Source organism: Gymnoscopelus microlampas (assembly GCF_963454915.1).
Source record: "Gymnoscopelus microlampas genome assembly, chromosome: 24".
In the NCBI taxonomy this organism is placed as follows: domain Eukaryota; kingdom Metazoa; phylum Chordata; class Actinopteri; order Myctophiformes; family Myctophidae; genus Gymnoscopelus; species Gymnoscopelus microlampas.
In genome coordinates this window covers 16,850,269-16,872,085 of record NC_139961.1, presented here as the reverse complement: position 1 = coordinate 16,872,085, position 21,817 = coordinate 16,850,269, and the positions used below count along the sequence as shown (strand labels likewise).

Below are 21,817 nucleotides of genomic sequence, written 5' to 3'. Positions count from 1 at the left end.
AACATGTACATATAGGATTAGCACCTATATACAGTATACACCAAAATATGCGTTATAATAATGTTCAGGTAAATGATACAAATGACTTGATTTGTATGTGATACTCAGCTTCACCCGGCTGATGGCTGCTCAGATGGTTACGATGAGCTCTTAGGGGAGGGGTTAACTGTCTTGCTCATGTGACACTTTGACTTTTTGTCCGGGGCCGAGAGCCAAACAGGGGGCCTTCAGAGTACCAGACGGCCTCCCTACTTGTATGCCTCCAACATGTAGCCGAGTAGAAGTATATAAAGTACGAGAAAATGGAAAAGTGGAATGTGCCGAAAGCGGAAGTGCCTCAAATGTGTACTTAAACACAATACTTGAGTAAATGTACTTCGCTACTTTCCACCTCTGCCGTGACATTCCACCGTTTTCACTCTGAGAGGGTCAGAGTTAAAGGAGTAGTTCACCCCAAAAAAATGACTTATTTTCTATCAATTACAATTACACACCCCATGAAGCATTGAATTCATGGAGATTTTTTTGTTTTATGTCGCATTACTAAGCCAATAATTTGATGACCGTCGGACTCTCCGGTCGGAGACTCAAAGGAGACTCTTTGAGTCTCCTACCGGATACATTAGCATCTTTCCGCCGGTTGTCACATTATTGGCTTAGGAATGCGACAAAAGCAAATAAATCTCCATGAATTCAAGGCTTCATGGGGTGTGTAATTGATAGAAAATACGTTTTTTTTTTTTTGGGTGAACTACTCCTTTAAATCCTTCACCACTAAGGATGTCATTGTGTTCCGCTCAATGGGCGGCGCATGGTGTGGGCCGTGGACCAGTGTGGGGCTAAATTAGCGTTCCGGCGCTCTTGCGGGCTCATTCCAGGCATATTTGTGACACGCTCCTTATTGAGCTGTTGTGCTGCTTTCTAACAACGGTGCCCTGTGTGCGTATATATGCTAACAAATCAGCCAGCTGTAGGACAATCAAGACAAGCCAGGGACGAGGGGGATCCTACTCTAAAGTTGGAAGTATCAATACTGCAATGTAGAAATACTCTGTTACAAGTAGTCTAGAATTCAAAAAATTGCTTGTGTAAAAGTACAAAATTATTGGTATCAAAATGTACTTAAAGTACCAAAAGTAGAAAGTACTCATTATGCAGAATGTCCCAAGTGTTCAAAAGTAAAAAAATGCTAAAGAATATTTTTGAAAATAGCAGATCTACAAGCTCACAATGCGTCGCATTGCGACGCATTCTGAGCTTGTGGATCTGCTATTTTCAAACTTGTAGAGCTTGTAGATCTGTTATTTTCAAATGGCCGAAATGTATAGGGCTGAAGTGGGTTTTGTAATAATAATCCAAATCTACTAAGTAACTAGTAAGTAATTGCAGTGCGAGTCAAGTACAATATGAGTAGAAGTAAAAGTACTGAAAACTGGAAATACGCCAGTAAGGTAAAAATTAAAAACAATACCTCAAAATTTTACTTATAAGTACAGTCCTTGAGTAAAAGTACTTAGTTACATTACACCACTGTGTAGGGCAATCAGACAGCCAGGGACGAGGGGGGATCCCGCTCGGTGTTCAACAGGAGCTTTCATGCTGACTTTAAGGCCCTGCTAGTATCAGCTGGTGGAATGACCTGAACAGGGTAATTATGTGACCTCTGGCTGTGCAGAACTAATGCTGGAGGCATAGCTAACGTCTGGCATGACGATACCTTTTCCAGATTTTTTTTTTCTGCTCTCTTCTGCTCATACTCTATCTATAATGGTGTATTTATGTAGCGTCTTTACCCAATGCGCTTCACACACACATTCACACACCGACGGTGGAGGAAACCATGCAAGACGCCACCAGTGGTGTAAAGTAACTTAGTACATTTACTTTTACTAAATTGCACTATTTACCCCCCCCCCCCATCTAGATGTAATTACATCTCCATTACATCTGTGATGTAATAAATATCAAAACATGTAAACACTCAAGTAAAGCACAAGTCCCTCAAATGTGTACTTAAATACAGTACTTCAGTAAATATACTTAGTTACTTTCCACCACTGGATGCCAGCAGCGGTGGAAGAAGTACTCAAATATTTTACTTACTTAAGTAAAAGTAGAAATACCACAATATGAAAATTACTCTTACAAGTAAAAGGCCTGTGTTCAAAATGTTAAAGTACAGAAGTAATGGCATCAAAATACACTTAAAGTGCCAAAAGTAAAAGTTACAAAAATGTTTGAAAATAGCAGATCTACAAGCTCACAACGTGTCGCATCACGACACGTTGTGAGCAAATAGCCTAGGTATACAATAGGGCTAAAGTTAAGCTAAATGTAAGTTTTAAAATATAATAATGTATATCTGCAAAGTAACTTTTTGAAATTATATGAAGTTTTCAAATAATTGTTGTACAACATATACAATATTTGCCTCTGAGATGTAGTGGAGTAGAAGTAGAAAGTATTGGAAATTGGAAATACTCCAGTAAAGTAAAAGTACCTCAAAATTGTAAAGTACTTGAGTAAATATACTTAGTTACTTCCCACCACTGGAGCAGCCTGTTGATACATCATCACAGGGGCACATCCAGGCACATCTTTACCCCACTGGGGGACATTCACTGTTGTTTCCTAGGCAACAAGCGCCCCCCTCCCCTCTCCTCCTCTCCCCTCCCCTCCCTCCTCGTTGCCCTTGGATCATCTGGACCGTACCACGTGTGTTTATGACAGACGGGGGTGGACGAGTCCATAATTATCATGCATTACAATGATTTCTCCTCGGATAAGTGAGTGAATAGAATAAAAACGAATGAATTAACATCTCTTACGGATGTGTTTCTGAGCTGGTTGTAGCTTGAATGCATTTTGAAACGCAGATTTATGGATGTTTATTAAAAAATGGGCACCCCCTGCCATTACACATGCCCCAAACTGTCAAACTCGCTTGTTGCTTCGCCTCTCTCCACAGCCAGCGTTGCCATGTCTGCTTATTATAAGTGACTTTGGGTTTGTCTTTCTGTAAAGTTGTTTGTAAATATTGGTGGTTGCGGGTTGCGGTTATTTTGGGCTTGTTTCTAAAGTGTATAGTTGTTTATTTGGCCGTGTTTCTAAAGTGTAGTTGTTTATTTGGGCTTGGTTTCTAAAGTGTAGTTGTTTATTTGGGCTTGGTTTCTAAAGTGTAGTTGTTTATTTGGGCTTAATTGTTTCTAAAGTGGGCTTGTTTCTAAAGTGTGCTTATTTGGGCTTGTTATCTAATGTCAATGACCCCCAAATTAATATGTATTTGTCCACATACCCCCCCATCTGAACACAATGATTTTATGCCAGGGACCCCCATACAAGATTTGTGTTGTTAAAATGTTTAAAAAAATATTCCACATTTTTCATATTTTCTTCAAGATTTTCAAATAGCCGATGTATATTATGCTTAAAGCAGTGGTGGAAAAAGTACTCAAATGTTTTGCTTAAATAAAAGTATCAATACTGCAAGCAATACCCTGTCTGGAAAAGTCTGTAATTCAAATTTACTTGAGTGAAAGTACAAAAGCATTGGCATCAAAATGTACTTAAAGTACCAAAAGTAAAAGTACTAAAATGTTTGAAAATAGCAGATCTACAAGCTCACAACCCGTCGCCATGCGACGCGTTATGAGCTACTGTAGATCTGCTATTTTCAAATATCCTATGTATAAAAAGGGGCTAAAGTGGTTAATGTATGTTTTAAAATGTAATAATGTATATCTGCAAAGTAACTATAGTAATTATACTTTTCAAATAATTGTGGTGGACTCGGAGTAAAAGTAGGCTACAATATTTGCCTTTGAGATGTAGGCAGGCTATAGTGGAGTAGAAGTAAATGTATTGGGCTCATGTTTTCATAGACCAGGCTGCCTGTTTCTCTCCCAAAACCTGGCAACGCCGCTCTCGCCACAGCCTTAAAAGTAGTTTAGCAGCGGAGAGAGCAGCGACTCACCTGCTCTCCTCTCCTTTACGACACAATAACACACTTTTAACAGTAAATAAACACATTTTCAACAGAACATAAACTACAGTTGGGCGTTGGGAAAAACAAACAAAACAACAACAACAACAACAACAACAACAGCAAAAACCCCCCCAAGAGAGGGAGGAAAGAAGCACAGTCGCAGCTCCACTGCAGGCTTTACCGGGTCGTTGGAGGAAAGGTAGCCGGTGACAGATCGCTCTACCCCGGCTACAGCTGGATGTGACAGGTCGGTGCTATCAGCCAGCAGGTAGGAGGAACACAGGAGCTGGGATACTTTTCTTTTCTGATCTTTTCTTTAATATCGTTTGATTACTTCTTGTTTTTATCTTTTTTTGTATTTTTATAAATGTTTTCATTTTTTTAATTTTTTTTTATGATCTTTCTTTTTTTGTGTAAAGCACTTTGAGTTGCATTCTATGCAGTGGTGGTAAAAGTACTCAGTTTTTTTTTACTTGAGTAAAAGTATCAATACTGCAATATAGAAATACAGTAAAAGTCCTGTAATCAAAATTCACCTGAGTATTATAAGTACAAAAGTATTGGCATCAAAATGTACTTAAAGTACCAAAAGTATAAAGTACTCATTGTGCAGAATGTCCCATTTCACAAGTTCAACATGTATAAAAAAATCTTTTGAAAATAGCAGATCTACAAGCTCACTGCTTGCATCTTGAGGCATGAGCTTGTAGATTGGCTATTTTCAAATGGCCGACATGTATATACTGTAGGGCTGAAGTGGTTAATGGATGTTTTGTAATAATAATCTAAATCTACAAAGTAACTAAAGTTTTCAAATAAATATAGTGGATTAAAAGTACAATATTTGTCTCTGAGATGTAGTGGAGTAGAAGAAAAAGTACTGCAAATTGGAAATACTCCAGTAAAGTAAAAAATACCTCAAAAGTGCAGTACTTGAGTAATGTACATTTACTTAGTTACTTTCCACCACTGCAAGGCAAGCAGGTATAATATACTGCATGGATGGAGGGTTAGCCTAGCATTTAGCATGCTTCTATAACCCCCATAGGCTGGTAGCATGGAGAGCTAGCCTCTTATAATGCTAAAGTCTGGATGTGGCTTGGGAAAAAGGAACAGATTTACAAGATATTGATGTGTTCATGGCTTGTAGATCTGTTATTTTTGGTAGACACGTGAGTGGTTCATTGTTTCTTCACCTGTGTACCATGAATCCAGCTGGGGATTACTTTGATTATACAGTACTGTGATTACTCTTACTCTTACTACTTCTCATAATTGCTTGAATAGCGGAGTGCAAAGTACAGTATTTACCTATGATATGGAGTGGAGTATACATAAGTAATAAGGTATGTCTAATAGAAAGTATGAGGTATCAAATACTTTGAGTAGTAAAGGTAGGAGTAAAAGGTACATCAGAATTGTACTTGATTAGGCTTGGCTGCTGGAGTTTTATAATACTGTAATTAAAGTCATAATTACTATTACTCATAAGTGTGTGGTGTTCGTCTGGTAGTGGAGTAAAAAGTACAATATTTGCATGTATAGTGGAGTTGAAGTGTGAAGCATAACAATGGAAATACTCAAGTGAAATGCCTCACAATTGTAATGTTTTGAGTACAGTACTTGAGTGAATGAACTTAGTTACTTTCTAATCTTGCAGCAGATGAGTTGATAATACTGTAATTAAGTCATCATTATTATAGTATTCATAGTACTCTTCATCATAGCTGTGTGATGCAATTTTATCAGGTGACAGCAGTGCTGTGTCATATGAATGATTTGGATCACATGACTGCCGTTGATAACCATACAGACTTTATTGTGTTCTGTGTTGTTTAAAGAGCTATACGTTGTCGTAGTTAAGTTGAGGCAGCACATCAAGGCCTATCGTCTATGTCGGGTGGGAACCTCATTATGTCCAAATAAACAGACTTTTCAGGACTCAAATTCAAAAATAGCAAAAGTGGCAGATCCACAAGCTCGAAAGGCGTCTGATCAAGTAGGGCGACAGGGCGTATTACGGAAAAACACAACAAGTCGCGAATATGGAGATAGGAGGTTTCTGCCCGACAGCAGCAACGAAATGCTCTATCAACTGTGCTTAGTCATCAAATCTTAAAAGGCAACACTTGTTGTAGGAATTAGTATGGCACTGGTGTGACAGTTTTATTTACTGCACTGTGTAACACATTAGATGTGTTTAGAACTATGTAATGGGGGTGTAGCAGTTAATCAGACTAATCTATTATAAAAATAAATTATGATTTAATTGAATAATTGATTAATAATTGATCCCTATTTTGGGCTTGTCATTATAATAAAAAATAACCAATCCACAAGCTCGCAACGTGTTGCGATGCATTCTGAGCTTGTAGATCGGCTATTTTCATTATCGGGACGTCACCGGTGTGTGACAAAGTGTAAATTGATCTGAAATGGTTAACCGATTCATTGATATATCATTTTCTTTTATATATGAACAAAAATAAGCTTTTCAATTATTCGATTCATCAAAAAAGTCATTGTTAGAATAATTGCCAAGAAGATCATTGAGAGTTACAGCCCTAAAGTGCACACTGGATTGATTGGTGAGGAGGAATTGCGGTAGAATTATTATATTGTTATATTTCTCATGTTATAAGAGTCAAGATGTCTTGGCTTAGGCCTGGTAGCTATTGTTTTTGGTACATCTTGTCTTGTTTTTGGTACAGCTTGTCTTGTTTTTGGTACAGCTTGTCCTTGGTGTCACGACTAGAGTATAACTATAGTCTGATCTCTGTGTTCGATGACAGAACAACCTTACCACCCATCTGTGTGTCTAATGCAGGCCAGGGGGTTCTCAAAGTGGGGTGCAGGGACCCCCAGGGGTCCTTGAGGGGGTTCCAGGGGGTCCCCAGCATCAAAATCAGTTGAACCGTAACCCTTATATATCGGCTATTTGAAAATAGCCGGCCTTGTAGATCGGCTATTTTCAAAACAATCTGGGAACATAATGTGACAAAAATGCCACAAAATGTTTTCAGATGGGGGTCCGCGGCTATATACATGTTAATTTGGGGGTCCTTGACATGAAAAAAAAACAAAAAACACTGGGCTAATATACTACTCCCCATGAATTCATGTAATGTAACCCATTTATATATGTATATACCTAAAATCTAAAATGACACAGATGCTCTCCCGGATTGAATCGGTTAAAGCAGTGGTTTTCAACCTGTTTCGTGCCAAGGACCCCTAAATTGATATACATTTGGCCGGGGACCACCATCTGAAAATGTTTTACGCCAGGGACTCCCTCAGAAGCAAAGATTTGAGTAAAAAATGCTCGCTTTAAAATATATATTCAAAGATCTGCACACGTTTTTTTTTTTTCTAAAATAGCAGATCTACAAGCTCATAGCGCGGCACTCGGTGCCGCGCTATGAGCTTGTAGATCTGCTATTTTTGAAAAGCCAAAAGCTAAGTGGTTAAAATGATTGCGACGCTATGTTAACTCATTTTTGCTGGGGACCTCCTGGTACCCCACCCCCAAGGACCACTGGTGGTCCCCGCACCACTGGTTGAGAACCACTGGGTTAAAGCACTGCCACCCACCGCCACCTTGAAACAGTGTCTCCCACTCGTCAGCATCGCCTATTGATCCAGAATTCCTCGACATCGGACACGGAATTGAAACAGGACACGGATTGAAACGAACAGTAATCCGCAGCAGAGGACCTCATTCAGTGCAACGCGTGTGCGATTATTCCACCTGTCAGCAGTGGTGGAAAGTAACTAAGTACATTTGCTCAAGTACTGTACTTACAGTACAATTTTGAGGTACTTTACTTTACTGGGGTATTTCCAATTGTCTATACTTTTACTTCTACTCCACTACATCTCAGAGGCGAATATTGCACTTTTACTCCACTACAATTATTTGAAAACTTGAGTTACTAGTTACTTTGCAGATATCAATTATTACGTTATAAAACATACATTAACCACTTCAGCCTTATATTATACCGAGGCTATTTGAAAATAGCAGATCTACAAGCTCACAACGCGTTGGGATGCAAGGCGTTGTGAGCTTGTAGATCTGCTATTTTCAAATATTTTAGTACCTTTACTTTTGGTACTTTAAGTACATTTTGATACCGATACTTTTGCACTTCTACTCAAGTAAATTTTGAATTCCGTACTTCTACTTGTAACAGAGTACTTCTACATTGCAGTATTGATATTTTTACTTAAGTAAAACATTTGAGTACTTTTTCCACCGCTGCCTGTCAGCCGCATATGAATGATCGTCTCATGATGGAGAGAAAGCATTCCTCTCTCTGGTAGCCATGGAAACCGCTTGACGGAGGCATTAGAACGTGCCACGGACTAGTCAATAACACGGAAACATGATGTGTTGCGTCGCTTCGCTGTCGGGCAGAAACCTCTTATCTCCATTAGTGTTGATTTTGACAGCAAATGTTGATGTAGTTTTGGTCATAGTCTTTTGAATCAAATTCCATTTAGTTTTAGTCATATTTTAGTCATCTGAAATGGTTTACTGTTTGTCTAGTTTTAGTCGACTAAATATCATAAGATTGTAGTCGACTAAATCTACAGTTGATCTCTTCTCCACTAATTAGTCCCTCCCTAACATTTTAGTCTAGTTTTTATTTGTTGACAAAATTGTCAATATATTTAGTCTTAGTTTTAGTCATCATAGCTTAGATTTTATTTAGTTGTATTTAGTTTTCGTCAGTGAAAAATCAACGCTGATCTCCATTTTCTAACTTGGCTTGCAATAGTAGCCGATCTGCTACTTTTGCCATTTTTGAATTTGAATGGTGAAAAGTGACAGTGTTGTACATGAGGTTCCACCAGACAGATGTTGTTTTTCTTCCCCTCTGGACGTGTTGTTGTAAAGATCTGCTCTGCTTGAGCTTGTTTTGGGTTTGAACGGAAGGTTTAGACCGGGGAGAAACCTGTAGTTTCTGATGGTTCTTGGAACCTGCAAAACAGAGACACACATTTGTCCTGTATGTTGTGTTTGTTGTCAGTGCTGTTTTATCCCACTGACTCACCCGCCAGTGAGGAGCCCCCACCGAGAGGACTTTTAGCCATCCCGTAGGAGTACGTGTTTGATTGATTGAATACTTTATTTAGAAGTTTGCACACGAAAGTACCGTTTAAATACAAGGTCAGCTAAATAGGATTGAAAAGCCCATGAAATGGCTTGTTTCAAATGGGGTCCCCATGTACTCAATTCATTGTGACATTAAATGTCAGACAGATGTACACTACTATGCAGAACATCATATAAACAGTTAACAAATTGAAAAATAAGAAAAACAAATATGTACAGTCAAAATTTCAAGAAAAAAAAAAGGGGGGGTGCTTAGGTTATGACTTTTACAGACGGCAGTTTTGAATTGCAGCCTCCTGAAGGTACTCTTTTAGGGCAGTTTTGAAGGAGAGTAGGGTTTTACTCTCCTTCACTGCTTTTGGTAGGGCATTCCACATTTTTGTTGCATAGCAGGAGAACGAATTCAACCCCTTGTTCGTCCCAAATCTGGGTTGTCACGTGCAGTGGCAAATGTCACCTTCCCAGTCCCCGCCCCGGCTGCCCTCCCCCGAACACAGGCATTGGTTCACATAGACACTCAACAGAGCCGGATGCACCACGGTGGATTCGATCCCACATTCCCACAACCTCTGCAGTAATGGGCAGGCACTTTACCACTGCGCCACCTGAGTATTGTAATAGATATAGTATTTATTGAAGTAACATAAGTATTTACATGAAGCTACAGAACAAGTAGGAAAACGTTGAAAAACCTTCATAAACCTATTCATTCATACCTGGTTATTTATGCTGTGTCAACGCGCCTCCCCCCAAACTTATAGAACCTTCGAGAATTCTCCTGCGCCTATAGTGAGCCTTATACGGCTCACTATTGCCTTATAAGGCTATAGTGTCATCGTAATATGTCATCATAATATCCCAGAATAAACCATTAAGCAATCTTCCATCAAGCCTGGTGTCTCAATCTATCATATTTGACGTGCTCCTTCGAGTTGGGGTTATGTTCTCCCAACTCGGATCATGGCGATTTGGCTCCATCGTAGTCTCTTCCAAACCCTTTTGCTCACCCTTCAGGCATTAGACACGTATTCCCGCCGAACCATGGTTGACTAATAATAATATATATCATTGTTGCTACTCCTAGCATTTTACCAAGATCTGTAGCCAATTTCTGATCAACAACGGGCTTGGCATTTCTCGTAACTTGAAGACGCTATCATTCAGCTTCATGTTCCCCTGATATTGCCAGACAATTCATAATGCCTGAGGGTGTTTTTGCCAAAAACCTATCTCAGCCTATTCCACCCAAGATAAGCCCTTGGGGAGGTCCATGTTTCCCAGAAACCAGATGCTCAGAGGCACATGTAGCTACTCGTGATATGGTACTGAAGTTTCAAACCATTGGTTTCTAACAATAGTCTTAATGTGTGAGCGCATACGCAGTTTATGACTGTCTGTCACATGCCCTTAATGGTCAAACATCTACATTAAGCATCTACAAACCCCAACGTGGGACTTTAAAGGTAGGGTAAGTGAGTTTCTTTGGTTATAATAAGTGTTAAATAGCTCTATAATTCTGATAGTACTCATTGCTATAGAGTGTCTGTTCAGTAACAGGAGTCTCCATGTCTCTCCAGCTCTTTATTAAACAGAAAATGCATTTTGGGGTCAGGATACCAATTTTATCCAATCAGGATCAAGAACTCAGACAGGATACAGATTAAACAAGTGAAATTGGAAGTGACGACACAAAGACATTAGACAATTGGAATTAAAATTAAGCTGATACATGTATACTCTCTCCTGATTGGCTGAAATTTTGCAACCCACCTGAACATTTATTTTCTGTTTATTGAAGAGCTGAAGAGACGGGGAGATTACTGTTACTGAACAAACACTCTGTAGCAATGATTACTATCAGAATATAGAGCTTTAACCTTTTAACAGAAACACTTCTTTGATTTAACCAAAACAATATCACTTACCCTTACCTTTAACCCCATTGTGTCCTTATTCCTGGGGTGAACACTCGGTGAAAATAGACGATCTGAAAGCTTTCCGTGAGCTTGCAGATCGGCTATTTTCGCTGAAGAGTTTTGGTGTAGAGAGGGGGGGGGGGGGTAATTATATAGGGTTTTAAGTGGTTAAGCCAATGTGATTATTACACTTTAGTGCAGGGGTCTTCAACAGGGGGTCCGGGACCCCTAGGGGGTCCTCAGAGTTACTACAGGGGGTCCGCCAAATCTTTGTGTGATGTGATTTTTTTTTTACCTTAACCACTTGAACCCTAGCATCCCTTTTTTCTGAGGAGAACTTTAGCCAAAAATAGCAGATCTACAAGCTCTCAACGCCTCGCTCTGCGAGGCGTTGAGAGCTTGTAGATCAGCTATTTTTGGCAAAGAGGCTATAGGTGTAGAGGGAAAAAATTAAGATTAAAAACTTTAATCTGAAACACCATTTTATACAATATAGAGTAGGGGGTCCCTGCTTCATCTCTCTCTCAGCTAGGGGGTCCTTGGCCTGAAAACGTTGAAGACCCCTGCTTTAGTGAACTCAGTTAATGTTTTTTTATTATGAATTGAACTTCCGTTAATCCATTAAGACCTGGAACGCGTCTGTCATTTTAAGATTTATTTAGCAAAAATAGCAGATATACAAGCTCATAGTGCGGCACCGGAATGTACATTATTTTTAAAGCAAATAATATTATATACATAACATCATTTTGAGTGGTCCTTGACATGGAAAAAAGTACGTTTTTTTCAAAAAACGGTTAGGGTTTAGAAGACATTTGTAGAATCCCCAAAAGCAAATATTTGAGTTAAAGTGTTCGCTTAAAAAATATATATTAAAAAAAAATCACAATTTTTGAAAAAAATATAGCAGATCTACAAGCTCATAGCTCATATGAGCTTGTATATCTGCTATTCTTGAATAGCCCAAAGTATGAAATAATGGTTTTAGCTAAAATCTAAAATGACACAGCTGCGTTCCCGGTCTTAATGGGTTAAATACAAGACAATCTTGAAGCACACACACACACAAACCCATTCCAAGAACACAGTGTGAGGACCTGGGGTTTAGAAACTATTCTATTTTGTCCCCCGCTCACAGCGGCAAGTGACTTCTCCTGTCACTTTCACCATTTTAGCCAAAACCTTTGTGTGTGTGTGTAGTGTACTTGTATTTATATACTTGTGAGGGCCAAATTAGCCTATTCCCTCTATGTGTGTGAGGGCACACATAGAGTATAATGTGAGAAATAGACATTTTTGAGGACCATTTTCCTGAGAAATTATAGTTTTATAGTTACACTAGAATTAGGAAAAGTAAAAGTACCAGTATCAAAAATGTATTTGATTAAAAGTATTAATATCAAAATTGGCATCAAAATATACTTAAGTACTAAAAGTAAAAGCACTCGTTATGCACAATGTCCCATTTCACAAGTTTCCAAATGTATAACATTCTTTGAAAATAGCTGATCTACAAGCTTTGCGACGCGTCGTGAGCTTGTCGATCGGCTATTTTGAAATAGCCAAAATACATTACTGGTTAATTAATGTATGTTTTACAAAGTAACTTGTAACTAAAGTTTTCAAGTAATTATAGTGGAGTAAAAGTATCATATTTGCCTCTGAGATGTACAGTAGTGTAGTAGAAGTAAAAGTATTGAAAATTGGAAATACTCCAGGTAAGCAAAAGCACCTCAAAAGTGTACTTACTGTAAGTACAGCACTTGAATAAATACGTAGACTTTCCACCACTGGTAATACAAACATGCGTGTGTGTGTGTGTGTGTGTGTGTGTGTGTGTGTGTGTGTGTGTGTGTGTGTGTGTGTGTGTGTGTGTGTGTGTGTGTGTGTGTGTGTGTGTGTGTGTGTGTGTGTGTGTGTGTGTGTGTGTGTGTGTGTGTGTGTGTGTGTGTGTGTGTGTGTGTGTGTTTCAGAGAAAAGAGCATTCAAACTGCAAGTTAACCGTCGTTACCGTGCATAAATGACAGGTGTAGCAGATTTTAAAAAAGCACCACCCCGCAGGTAGCCAAACCTACATCAGCAATTGGCCAATGGCCCATGCCGTTTTGTCAGCCTGTTATTATTATTATCATACAGTAGCTACTTTGCGTTTTTGCTCTGTCATCGTGCGCCCCCCCCCCCCCCCCCCCCCCCGTGTGACAACCTCAAGAGTACAGCTGCTGTTTTTATTTATTTATATATTTATTTATTTCACCAGAAGCCCCAGCGTCTCTTCCGCTTGATATTTGATTACAGCTTAACAGCAGGAAACTGCCTCTTCATTGATCTCTCTCTCTCTCTCGTCTCTGTTTTCTCTTTCCTCTGCCCTAGTTAGTGTGACGTGTCTTTTTGTCCCTTTAACCTGAACCTCGCATGCTTCCCAAAGTCATGTTTTTTGCATCATACACACACGCACAAGGATTTAAAATCGACAAACTACAGTTGAATACAGATACAATTATTACATAATAGCTTGAGATAATCGCAGTTATTTTTTGCATAACCGTCAGCATTTCCATTCATCTGTTGAAAAAATAGCGGAAATAGCCAATCTGTAAGCTTACAGTGTGTCTCAAGCCTATTTTAGTTTTTTACAACATGCAATTATTACAAATATTGTTTTGACCGTAGTACTGTACATTATTCATTTTGATTATTGGTACCAATCATTGTCAGTCATTTCTTTGTATAGCCTACTGTATTTCAGTTATTTGTCACAATCTGCCCTGCGCAGTCGTTTTTGTTTACAAAGTGTGAAAGGTAAACCAAAATTTCATTTCTATTCATATGTTCCAACGTTAAACGCCAAAAACACTTATTAAATCATTAGTTGCAAGTAATTGTATGACAGTCGAATCGTCAACTAAAATGTTGATTGTGACAACCTCTACAGTAGGTGGCCAGTGACTTTGACCAGTTTCACTTTCGAAACCTTTGCATCGTGCATGTCACACAAACAGAATGCGGCTCACACAACACCAATGGTTTTGATAATGTGGATTATATAAGACGTCATTTTACCATTATAGCATGTTTGTGTTCACATAATACATCCCATCACAGCTCAGAATTATACAGAGTGTTCTGTCTTCTCTTCCAAGCTTGACGTGTAAAACTTGACACAAAAGCTCCATTCCTGTAAAACATATCTAAAGTTTTTCATAATCATCCAACTCAAGGAAATCGACACAAATAGAACACATTTTTACTAATAAATACCTCTCTTATCCAAGTTAAACCGGGAATGCATCTGTTTTAGATTTTAGCTTTTGCTAAGTTTGTCTGAAAAGGATTTACAACTGCGGTTCTAAAAAAAATTGCAGCATATCACATATTGCCGCACTGTGAGCTTGTACATCTATCTTTGGAAACATTTTGGAAAAATCTTGAAAGTGTTTGAATTCTTTTGAATAATTTAGATTTTTTTCCCCCTGACAAATCTTCTCTTCTAGGGGGTCCCTCGCACAAAATATTTTCAGATGGGGGGGTACTTGGCCAAATACATATCTGTGTAGTTTGAGAACTACTGATTTAGAAGGTATTTGTAGAATCGGCCACAGGTCTTAATGGGTTAAAAGTGAAATCATATTTAGGGCGATAAAACTTAATGGGTTAAAATTTAAATCATCATATTATTTAGGGCGATAAAACTTAATGGGTTAAAAGTTAAATCATCATATTATTTAGGGCGATAAAACTTAATGGGTTAAAAGTTAAATCATCATATTTAGGGCGATAAAACTGAATGGGTTAAAAGTGAAATCATCATATTTAGGGCGATACAGCATTCCTTCTAATTAGCCACCGTTTTCAGTCCGCTTCCTTGTGTTCGCTTCGGGCGGCGGAACCCTACATGTGGTGGGTGTGATATCGCAGTGAGCCCAGTCGTTCTGGGGTTTCAAACCGGACGGGCCGGACGGCGAGAGCGGAGAGCAGAGGGGAGGGGAAGGAAATGGCTCTGCTCGTTGTTTTGTCCACCAGGCTTTTTGTTTGTTTTCCTGTCGAGCAAATCTATTTAGGAGGCACGCTATCTGCTGGTCTGCCGGTGGACATTAGCTACAACCACGGCTCAAATGAGCTTATTGACGTTGACGTGGCCTGAGTGAGCGATACCAGATTTTTTGGAGAATCCTTCGTTTACTGATGTCAAAAAAAGCAGTGGTGGAAAAAGTACTCAAACGTTTTACTGAAGTAAAAGTATCAATACGGCATTGTAGAAGTACTCTGTTACAAGTAAAAGTCCGGAATACAAAATTTACTTGAGTAAAAGTGCAAAAGTATTGGTATTAAGATGTCATTAAAGTACCAAAACTAAAAGTACTAAAATGTTTGAAAATAGCAGATCTACAAGCTCACAATGCGTCGCGAGCTTGTAGATCGGCTATTTTCAAATAGTTATAATATCCTTTTTTAGTTTTTTTGTTTTTAAAACATGTTCAGAACCCAAGATATCATCATCTGAAGCTGTGCAGCTCCATCCACTCCTTGTTTAACTTAGAACTGAAAAAGGCTGTATCTCGCTTCCTAAGCACTTTTTGTTTTCTGTGAAAAAAACTCTGGCACTTTTCAGAATCAATTCTGAAATAATTCTGGCAATCCTGGCACTCAATGAGTTAAGGCAGAAAATCCAAAAATGTGGGTCATTTTATCGCCTACTCAGGCTTTTGTGAGCCCCCCCAGACAGTTTTTAAGTTGCTCGATTCAATATGATATTTGATATTAATTTGATCAGACACGCCCCCTTCCTATACAAACCCATTATAACTTAAATGTTAGATTCGTCAAAAACACCCGTCCTTAGTTCTGGTGGCTCATCCTGCCCTCCTAATACATGAGGGGGCTGTGCCCCTGTGTGTTTTTTCAAATACTATTTTCCTTTCTTTTATCAAATTTTTGTATTGTATTGATGTTTTTTTAATTTTCCCCAAAAATATATTTAAAAAAATGAAAAAACACGGTCTCCTCACGTATTAGAAGGACAATATCAGTCATCAGAACCAAGGACAGGTGTTTCCGATTAATCTAATAGGTTAAAATGGAGTTTACGGGGTGCTCACAAAAGCCTGATCGTAGACGATAAAATGACCCAAATCTTTTTTGAAAGTGAAATCAGGACACAACTGCTGCATAATTATTGCCTATATTGATGTCATCAAAGAAGTCAAATAATGCCCGATATATCAATGAGACCGACGTATTGACCTGTCTCTAATTGTTTTTTTTTGTTTACTGAATCAACTGACGTCGGTGGCTGTCATTTGAGAGATTGTGACGTAGGTCGGTCATAGTTGACGGGGACTGCGGTGGCCTTGCTGTCAAATAGGTCATCACAACGGCCCTGGCCTGGATTATGACAATCGCTGTCCTGGATGAGTCACATAGTCTAATATGTACTTCTTAGGCCATGAATGGAAGTTTATTTCACAACCCGATAAGCAGCTGCCCGGCGTACTCACCGGTAATAACAGGGGAAATCATTTCGCCCTCCACGTTCATGCACTGCCCCGCATGATTCACAGACCAGGGGTTCTCAAGCTGTGGGACGGGGCCCACCGGTGGGCCGCGAGGATATTGCAAGTGGGTCGCCAAAATAATTGGCAAAACGCAAAGATTTTACTTTCCAATTCTACCCCGGATTCGAACCCGGTCTTCTGCGCTGACATTTTTATCATTGCGCTAATAGATTCTGCCTGCTTGCTCAGGGGATAAATGGAATCTTGACCGTCAGGACAAAATTCGTGTCAGATCCTGTGACTAGGTGAGACATGACCTTTGACACGATCTAAATGTCTCAATAGAAGAGCAGGGAGACTAAATACAACCACGACAAGTTATATTGTATTAACATACTCTACCGTACAGATTGGAAGAAATAACATTTTATTCATTAAAAAAGGTTACATAGTGCCACTATAACCCTATATTTGTCAAAACAAAGCCATAAAGTATTCGGTGCATTTACTGCACAGGATTTCGTTTTCACCCTTATTTGAAAAGATTTTGTGCCAGGGCCATTTTTAACACAATTTATTTTGCTTCTGGTGGTCCCTGGCACAACATTTTGTATTTTGAGATGGGGGGGTCCGTGGACGAATACAGTAGCCGGCCAGTGACTTTGGCCATTTTCCTTCCACACCTCCTGCATATGGAGCCCGTGACCCGAGATGATGTTGGTTCGAATCCAGCACACGACACCGATGGTTTTGATAATGTGGCTTGTGGAAGTTAAATGGTGGATTTGTGGATATAGGACTCTATATGAAAAAAACTTGTTACAGTATATCAACAAAACGCATCGCATTCTGTTTGTGTGACATGCAAAGGTTTTGAAAGTGAAACTGGCCAAAGTCACTGGCCACCTACTGTACTGTACATATCATTTTGGGCATCCTTGACATGAACACATTGACAATGACAACCAGTGGTCTTTTAGCAGGGGTTCTCAAAGTGGGGTCCAGGGACCCTCGGGGTTCCTTGCTTGGGTTCCAAATGGACCCTTACAGGTCTGTGACTCTTGAGAGTGTGCAAATGGAACCAAATGGACCCGTACGGGTCCATTTGGTTCCATTTGCACACTCTCAAGAGTCACGGAGTCGTTGAAATTAGCGTCTCTCCTCATCTCCTGCACAGCTGTATCTTCACACACAGCGTCAAGGCAGCGAGCGGCCATTCAGGTGCAGCTGTAAGGTGACACGTCCTCTTAAGGACAAAGGCACCCCCCCCTCGACCCCTCCCCCCATGTTCCAGGCATAATGGTGACTTATAGGTCAACAGACCCCCACCCCCCTCACCCACCCATGACAACACTCAAGATGACGTCGGTGTCGTTAAAAAGGCCCTCCGGCCTTCCCACAACTGGTCGGTTTCACTGAGGGTGGCCAGTTGTCTGTAGCCTGGTAAACCCTCCCTCCGGAAATCTCATTTCCATTCGATCTCAGGAAGGAGTCTGGCATGATTGCTCATTCTGCAATATTGGCTGTGGGCTGGAGTTGGGCGGGAGTAATACCGTTGACTGACAACCCCTTCAACCAATGATCGTTTTTCCCCTTCAGCCAATCAGCAGTTCATGTTGACGAGCTCCAGACTATGTGACGCAACGGGACTTTTGGGACGGCCATGCCGAAAATAGGTTGCCTTATTGGGATACATGCGTGTCACTCCCCGCCCCTGCCGGTTCTCTAAATTTATATTTTTAAATAGGCTCTGTCATGATTAATTGACCACATATATGAAGTTAAACAACTAAATTCTATCCAAACGATATGTTAATAGTAAATTCCGTGCCTCAAAAAAGAAGTTTGAGAGCGTTTTAAAACCGAAAGTAAGAAGTGAAGGCACTCGCACAAATAACAATGGCTGCCGTTCGTCTTTTGTCAGCGGCTCTCAGGCTGCACTCGGCTTCATTCGGGCTCACTCGAACTCGCCACCTGATTGGCCAACGTAAGCTGTCAATCACAGAACGATGAGCGACGACGCTGATAGGCGCGGTTAGGTCCTGATTTCGCTGGAAACTCCCCAATATTGCAGAATGGGCGTTCATGCCAGACTCCTTCCTTCCTCCTCCTTCCTCCCGGAGGGAGGGTTTACCAGGCTAAGTTGTCTGTGTTTAGCGAGATTAAAGGGATATTTCACTTTCAAACACGGTTTGGGGTCATTTTAACATCTACTCAGGCTTTTGTGTTTCTTTTTTTTTTTTTAAAGTTGCTTGCCTCACAGCCTGATGGGTTTGATTCCCGCTGGGGGGCGATGTGGGCGCTGGGGGCGTGTCCTCTCCTCCGCGTCATCAGTGCCCATACCCTAGGTGGGGTTGGCGATAGAGCCTACTCTGTGTGGAGTTTGCATGTTCTCCCCGTGTCCCCTAGGGTAGGTACCCTCACAAAAAAACATGCAGTAATCCTGGTCTCTATACTGCCTCCCCCTGGTCAGCCGGGGGCGCCTGATGCATAATAACGTGTTCCTTCCACGCGCTACGTCCTACCGGAGAACCTCCCCCCTGTCAGGTGATAAGAAGCGGCTTGCTAGCGCTCATGCATTGAAGGAGGTATGAGCTCGTCTCTAGGCTCTCCCTAGGCTGGCAGAGGGAGTGTAGCGCCCAGGATTACTTAGACATTAGGCACTGGGTGAAAAAAATGGGTTACAATATTGCGGGGTAAAAAATGTAGAAAAAAAATTGCTTGATTTAGTATTTAAGGACCCCAAACACGTTTGAAAGTGAAATATCCCTTTAAGGCAGTGGTGGAAAGTAACACAATTAATTTACTCAGTTAGGGTATGGTCAAACGAAACTATGGCTGCCGGCTGATGAACTCAATTTGCGTGCGGCAGACTGTTTTTTGCAGCCAGCGCATTAAAAAAAAAGTATTTGAGTAGCTTGCAGCGCATTCTGTCCCAATAACCAGTGACGCACACCTGTCACTCACTTTCAGGACCCTCCCCATAGCCCGCAGTTCTGTAGCTCTATCGCAAGCACCATGTCGCTTCCTGAGTCTTGGCACGGTTCACCTTCGACTCACCCGATTGGACAGAGGGGGGGAAAGCAGCATCTGTTTCGAGCATTCATCTGCTTCAAGTAGACAATAGACATGGCGTATAGAACGCATAAACGCAAGGTGTGCGCGACGACGCGCAAGACCATCAAACCACGCCATTCCCATTGAAAAGCATTGGCAGAATCCACCCTCATAGGCAGAATTAAAGTGTGACCGTGCCCTTACTACACTTTTTTTGAGTGGGGCCAGCCACTCCTACACTTGACCGTGTGTGTGGGTGTGTCCGTCCGTCCAGCCGTCCGTCTGTCTGTCTGTTTGAGCACGGCCTCAACAGCTGCAGCTGATTGCAACACAAGGATGCAACCAGTTACACTAATTCAAAGGCACAACTCTCTTCACACTGGGTGTGATACTTTTACTTTAATTGAGTAGGCCCCATTGTTCTATAATTTACGCTTTTACATCTTTTAGGCAAATATTGTACTATTTACCCCTCTAGAATTATTTGACAACTTTAGTTACAAGTTACTTTGTAGATTATTACTACAAAAACACTAACGCCATATTTTATACTTGGTTTATTCGAAAATAGCAGATCTACTAGCTCATAATGTGTCACGTTGTGAGAGTACCCGTTTTGTACTCTTACTCAAGTAAAATTTTGAAAGCAGGACTTTTACTTGTAACAAACCAGGTATTTCTACATTGTGGTATTGTGGCTACTTTTACTTATGTAAAAACTATCGGAGTCCTTTTTCCACCATGAGTCATTTTTCCTTTCACTCTGAAGCTTGAGAAAAAAAGCTGTACCTTTATTTTCTGAGTGGCTTTATTTTTTTATTTTCTGAGTGTCTGACTTGGTGGATAATAGGTTTGTTATGTGTGGCAGGGAAACACCACGTTGTTTGTGAGGTACATGTGTTATTATGTCACCTGTATGCGTGTCGAGCTGGAGAAAGACAGAGAAGCGACCGAGAGAGTCAGGCAGACAGGCAGACAGACAGACAAAGAAAGAAAGAGAACAAGACAGACAGAGAGATGGACAGAGAGAGTGAGACAGGATGACAGACAGAGATAAATAGAAGGAGAGACAGACAGACAGACAGACAGACAGACAGACAGACAAAGAAAAAGACACAGACAGACAGAGAAAAACAGACAGACAGACAGACAGCGTACAGCCGCTCTATTGAACGTGGACAGAGCGATGGTGAGCGGTGGAGCCGTGACTCATCATCGGTATAGTGTGTGTGACGTGTCTCGTGGTAGAGCAGGGTTGGCCCCCCCGCCAGGCTGTGCCAGCGTGGAGCCATCGTCACCATAGCAGGGCTGTGACACACACAGGAGCAGAGTTGACTAGAATAACACACACACACACACACACACACACACACACACACACACACACACACACACCTGCTCAATGAACCTACTGACACGCAGCGTTTTGCTTTGGTTCTTACTGGCTGTATTCTGAAGCATACGGTACATGTTAATCACTCCCAACCTGGCAACACTATTTTGGGCATGTGATTAGTAGATGGATAGATGGCTAGATGGACGGACAGATTGAATAGATAGATAGATTCCTTCCCTCCTTCGGTACTTCCTTCCTTCCTTTATTGATTGGGGGGAATTCAGGCACCAGAGACGGCACAGAGAATAACACCACAATAAAGACACCCTCAACCAAATATGAATAAAGGATACAAACCTAGGCTAGAGATGAAACAATTACAACGAAAATTCATACACAATTTTAAGCAATTAATCACTTGAACCCCAGCATTCATATTATGGGGGGAACATTTTGCCAAAAATACTTTTGGCAAAGACACTCAGTGTAGACAGAAAAAAGCGGTCCAAGTAACAACTCAGGTCCAGATGACTAAATCTAGAGGGTTTCAGTGTTTAACTCATTGACTGTGGGAGTAAATACATAAATATATCGGCCGTTGCCAGCTTTTGTGAGCGTTTATACAAACCTTTGTGAAAAACAACAGTGAAAATATGTGCAAATGTTTAAATATATATATATATACATTTTTATGGATTTTTTTATTGGAATCTTTGCTTCTGGGGGTCCCTGGAACAGAATGCATAATGCATACAACTGCATATCATTTTGGGTGGTCCTTGACATAAAAAGTACCACTGAACCACTGGTATATATATAGCAACATAGTTTTACTTACTACAAAGACATCTGTAGAATCCCCAAATGTTTCCTTGAAAAAAAAATATATTCAAAGATTTGCACAAATGG

General features: G+C 40.5%; 1 protein-coding gene across 1 annotated transcript in view; it reads left to right on the top strand.

The window, feature by feature from the left end:
• Positions 1–3,963: 3,963 nt before the first annotated feature.
• Positions 3,964–21,817, top strand: part of LOC311041087 (muscleblind-like protein 2a) — a 162,288-nt gene continuing 144,434 nt past the window's right edge. The window contains exon 1 of the mRNA XM_084051540.1: positions 3,964–4,253. The gene's annotated coding sequence lies outside the window, so the exon portion shown is untranslated. The remainder of the gene's footprint in view (positions 4,254–21,817) is intronic.